The sequence below is a fragment of the Chaetodon auriga genome, chromosome 9 (genome assembly GCF_051107435.1).
Source record: "Chaetodon auriga isolate fChaAug3 chromosome 9, fChaAug3.hap1, whole genome shotgun sequence".
Taxonomy (NCBI): Eukaryota; Metazoa; Chordata; class Actinopteri; order Chaetodontiformes; family Chaetodontidae; genus Chaetodon; species Chaetodon auriga.
Window position 1 is genome coordinate 20,676,214 of NC_135082.1, and position 6,000 is coordinate 20,682,213.

At 38.6% G+C, this 6,000-nt stretch overlaps 1 protein-coding gene across 1 annotated transcript in view; it reads right to left on the reverse strand.

Moving 5' to 3' along the window:
* Positions 1-5,064, reverse strand: part of enox2 (ecto-NOX disulfide-thiol exchanger 2) — a 165,705-nt gene extending 160,641 nt beyond the window's left edge. The window contains exon 1 of the mRNA XM_076739048.1: positions 4,948-5,064. The gene's annotated coding sequence lies outside the window, so the exon portion shown is untranslated. The remainder of the gene's footprint in view (positions 1-4,947) is intronic.
* Positions 5,065-6,000: the final 936 nt, after the last annotated feature.

The following is a 6,000-nucleotide window of genomic DNA, read 5'->3' on the forward strand; positions in this document are numbered from 1 at the left end:
CTATAAACTGAAGGCATTTTTTTATTCACTGTGCCGCTCAAAGGCTACCAGCAGCAACCAGCAACTTTTAAGGTGGAATGTTTTCTTGCATGTTACTCAATGGATGAGTCGATGACATGAATCAATCGATACACAGTAAATGTCAAAATGACAAGTTTGCCTATTCCATGTTTTTTTTTATTGGCTCTCTTGCATGACATACACTTTAGTGATGAGTGATGATCTATAAGAACATATTGGTCTGGTTTGGACAGGATTTTGACAGCCTCTTCATCTTCAGCATTAACAAAATATAGATGTTAAATTGCAATTTTTACAATGGCAGCACTCTGCAGCTGGTACACCTACAAATGCCTGCCTAGCTTATGATGGTGTGTGCTATAAAAACAGTCATTTTATGCTACACATCTGAACCTGTATACTTCATTAATATTCCTAAACAAGCTTTCAGCTACTCTAATATTGCACACTGATAATCAAGGACATGACACACACTTTATATGTGGGCTCTGAAAGCAGACGGACTGCCCACCACTCGCAGCAATTTCAAGTAATAAAAACATTGACCATATGGTGGAAAGTGGGTGTGCTGTTGTGCTAATCCATTTTAATAAATAGAATTAGGATTGCAGAAGGAAATAACATATTTCTCCTTGTGTCCACGATGATGAGACATTCAGAAGAAGGATTATTTTAAATAAATCATCAATAACTCCACTGCTTGGCCCTTCAAGGCGTACGCATTAATGTGTGCTGTCCATCACAATATAAATGAGACAGTGACTGGTGAATAGGCACATCCATGCACATACCTATTCCATGCAGTTGTAAGGGTCAATGGCAACCTAATTCAGTCAAAGCTGTCACTGATCCTGAAAAGAGGCAGCCCTTAATCACAAAACGATTGATTTCTGTGCTCATGTAAGTCTCTCTCTCTCTCTCTCTCACACACACACACACACACACACACACACACACACACACACTGACGCACAGCACAAACCACCGGCCACCGCTGCTAATCTCCTCTGACAGTCCACATATTATGAACAGGACACCTTAATTCAAAAGTGAAAAACTAACCTAAATTTGTATGCAGGGAAGGTGTCTGACTTCAGATGTAAGGTTATTGCATTTTTATTCAAGTTTAGCTCTATTTCAAGCAACCAGGGTCACCCTATCTAACATCAAAATTCAAATGAAGCGACAGATCTCAAATGCAGTGCAGACAAATGCCTTTTTAACGAAACGATGATTGCCGGGGCAGTTTAGTACAAAAGCGTATTGTAACAAAAACTTAAATTCTCTTTTCGATGGAAGTTGAAAGGCCTCTCTCACAAAGAAGACTTAGAGCCATTCATGATGAAACTTAGCAATTTTTTTTTAAAAAAAACTCATACCTCATTTTAAGGTACTAAGTGAGAACTCACAGAAAATTTATATCATTAATGGCCGTTAAGTGATCTGCCATCAGTGTCCTGTTGCTCACGCTCACATGCCACAGACACGAGCACGCACCATCCTGGACATCAGCCAAAACACTGACATGACATCCACGAGACTAAATGGTGAAATGAGCACTGAACGCTGGAAAATAAACTATAATCATGACGCTGTTATCATCAGTCATGTGATGGGGTTAATAGCTGCATCCTAGGCTGTCTGCAGTTTGTTTACAGGTTGTATAGGATTTGTTTTGTTTAGATATTCATGTAGCGAGATAGTTATAGTGGAAGATTATAAATTGCTAGGTTTAGTTCAAAATAGGTTAAAAAATGTTATGTTAGGCGTGGGCTAATCTGCCTTTTTTTAAGACTCTGGCATTGAGTAATAAATAAAACAACATCATGCATCAGTCACGCAGAGGTACAGAGTGACTGAATGAATGTAATTGATAATCCTAATTCCAGCTTCTCGGATGTGAGGATTTTTCTACTTTTGTCACAATAAACTGAATATCTTTTTAGGTTTTGAAGTGTTTTCAGACATTTTATAAACCAAATGACTGATAAGTTCATCAAGACAATTATCTGTCGAATACCTCATTGACTCACTGTGAGCTCAAAATTGTGAACTATGAGTGTGAATGAAAGTTCATTTCAATCAGTGTGAACTGAACTTTGAGCTGAACTTGCACAACACTGTTAGCTGCTGACACTCATATTTCTAATTCTCTGTTGTGTCTCCTATAATAAATAGCCAACCATTTTTCCAAGCTGGTCAGACATAAACAATGCAACAGAGCGCTCTGACTTCATCCTACTGCCACAGCCATGACTGCATGACATCATGCCTCCTCTTCTGTTACACGTACAATCTCCTGAGCGCTTTCCGATTTGGTGTCTATATGTCTCTGTCCTGTGCCTTCAATAAGTCGAGCTAAAATCCATCAACAAGGCAGTAGATCAAGTAACACTGGCATGGGTGCAGCTCTTATTTGTGCAAAGCAAGGTCACAGAACCACATGGATGTTTGATCAATCAGACAGATTAATGAAGCGCAACCTGCTGACATGACGAATATTGGCACCCCTATTACATCTTGGTCCTGCAGTCCTCAACCCTGCTTAAATAAATCAGGTCCAAGTAGAAGGAGGCAGGTAAACTCCTGAACCTAATCCTTCACATGATAAACAGGATCCAAGAAAATACTGAATGCCAAAATATCAGAATTAAACATCATTCTGTTTTGTTGGACAAAACAAATTAACTGAAGACATCACTGTCACTTGTCACTGTTTCACTATTTTTCAATATTTCATAGACTAAAGATTAATCAAGAAAATAACTGGCAGATTAATCGATAATGAAAATAATTGTTAGTTGCAGCCCGACAGCAAATGGCAATTTTGCTAAGAAATGGCTTAATCAATACTCAAGTTTTCTGTCAACTTCAGCACATTGGCGCAATTGCATGGTCTTAGCGAGGTTACACAGGATTGTAAGAAGTACATAAAATGACAGAATCACATCACAGCTCTGCAGCAGATGAAAATAACTCGGCAGTTGTTTCTACCGAATGAGCCAATTTACTGAAACGCTCAACGCACCGCAAACGTCATTTTTCCTGCCCAGATTTTGGTTGTATTTCTGAAAACGGGGACTTGAAGTGGGCCAGAACAAATGGCATCCTCCATTTTTAATCAATAGGAGGATTAACCTTTGCTATCAGCAGCTCCTCTCTTGGTAAAATGTGGAGTCAAGATTTAGGATTATACCTGTGATGACATGCCTTAGCTCATTATTGGACTTAGATCTTCAGACCTGTATGACACCCCATATATCACTGGCATTAGGTTACCATTAATGACTCAGTAATCCTTCAAATCTCTCCAAAGAAATGCACCTCATCATGAGCCTTTCTGGAAATGAATGTATTTGCAGAGGTGTCTTCAGTAATGATCCTCCATATTTTTAGAGGCAAGCTCTTCACTTCCTTGCCTTCACTGGTCTTCTGAACATTTAGATAAGTACCACCATGATGATTCTTACTATTTCCATATCACTCACAGCCCTTATAAAACTGTCTTACAGCACAGAGCAAACCTGTTTCTCAAAGCAAAATAATTTGACTACAGACCACACTACTGAAAAGCTAGTTAAATAATGAATTAACTGATTAGCTTAAATGAAAACCAGTTTGATAATTAACCATTTAACTCCACTCATCCTTATTCGTATGCCACTTGAAAGCCAAGACTGATGATTCAAAGTGCTTTAAAGTGCTGAGAGACACAACAAAAGAAAGAAGATGTCAAGGATAAATATAATGAAAATGGGCCATCTTGAATGAACAAAACAAGCCTGAACATATCACGTGCTGTGCATTTTCAACTATTTTACATTATGTAGACTAAGTAATTAATCATTAAATCTAAAATCTGATTAATAGTTTGATCTGTAATTAAAATACTCATAGTTGTGACTTGATCCTCTGAGTATGACTCAGACTATTTATTCCAGCTGTTCCATGAGCTGGTTAGTAAGTGCAATGGCATTGTCCTGAAATGGTGCAATGCAACAGGGAGAAACATCCACTCTGCTTTCACTCAGCCCACTTAAAACAAGGCCCATTAGTGATCCAGATTCAGACCAGGTTACCAGAATAGGACCATTTATGGACCCTTCTGTAGCCTTACCTCAGCTGACCTGCGTCAGGCTACTACAGGCCCTGCACAGCCGGACATGATCAGTGCTGTAACCAGATATCAGCCTTTAGTAAACAACCAAGCAACAACAGCAAACCTCACTCTCCATACTTACTATGTGGGTGCTACATACTGAAATTCAAGTTGTGCCAACAGTAGCAGTCTTTTACAAACATTTATGCATTTATTATTACAGCAAAGCCTCTATAAACTTGTATATTATAGGTTACAAACGGTGAGGTACAAAACTGGCTCAAGTTAAAGTGTCTGCCTTGGTTGGTGCGATTAACTGTTCTCAGAGCTCAATCTGCATGACAGGAAATAGTTGTGAGCATTACAGGACTATTCCTTGCTCATCTTCCCTTTTAAAGGCACAAACCTCCAAACAGGGACTAACCATCGGTATGACTGATTCATGCATAAACGTGAAATAGAAAAAATGCATTAACAGCGGACTTTTTACTGCAGATGCTCAAAAGGGACGTAAGCTGTCACACTGCTCAATCAAACTAGCTAATGTCAGATCAGCAGTCAATTTACGTCACCTAACTTCACGTTCCGTATCGGCACAAAAGTCAGCTAACTAGACCAAATTCGTGGTCACACAACTCTTACGATGACAAATAAAAAAGCGGTTTGTATGTGATAACAATATGAATACGCCGTCAACTTTTATCAGAGTATGCCTCATTGTGAACTTCCCATGGCAGACACACTGTGAGAGAAGCTAATGCTAACAACCGTTACCGTAGTCGGAAGTGAAAGACGAAAGCTAAAAGGAAGTAATGTTGTAAAAGTACCTGGCTGTACCCGTCTGTCCTCCTTCATGCTCGCTGTGCCGCTAAAAACCGTCCGAAAAAATCCACACGAAACTTGGAAGTGTCTCCCTGTTGTTCTCGTTGAGTGGGTAACCAGGAAAGCCTCTGGTTAGCAACGAGACCTGTCAAATAATGGCGGAGCCAAGTACGGCAAGCGGGAGGCCGACACGTGCTTTTTGTTGACGTTTTTAAGCGGCCCCAGATGGGCGAAATATTACGGATGGTTTCCTTTTTATGCTTACTGTCAAATAATTTGCGGTCAAAATAAGTGTATCCAACAGATTTAGAGCTAATAAAAGTACTCTGGAGACAAATAAGCACTTTTTGTTTGGCAAACCAAACATTTATTCAATATGATTTAATAACAAATCCTTTACTTGAGGGATTTTCACTAGCAGAGTTGGTTTGTCTATGCTAATATTTGTTTGATGGCATAAAGAGGAGTTTGTATAATACACATATACACAACACTTTTTTTTTTTAGTAGATTCTTGCATGGTTTTGGCTAAATATAGGGATTTAGTATTTTACACAAAAAATAAGGCTGGCAGAGAAGACTTTAAAACAACATCATGTTAAAGGGAATACAAATGTGAACTCTTGTCCTGCATTCAAATTTTTACTTAAGTGATATTATGTAGGTATCAAAAGCATGTATCAAGGAAAAAGTACCGATAGTGCAGAATCAGAGTATATTGAATTACTACTAGACTAACATGTAGCCTCCTCTCAGCAGCATTTTAATGTTTTAGTTGAGGCAGAGCTAATTCAAACTATGTCATAATCTGTGGAGACGATTAATCTCCAACAAGGGATCATGTTTTGTATGTAAAGTCTTAATCTGCAGAGTAATACATTTTAGTAAACAGTACAATGTCAACTCCTTCCCTGTCATATGAATAATTCAGATTAATCTGCTTTTTGTTGATCTTGTTGTTGTTTATGTGTTTGTGCACTTTGCAATGAATGAAAAAGTTTGTCCAAAATGATTCACTCTTTTGAAAACAGTTCAACGGTGCAGGTATTTGTCTTGAC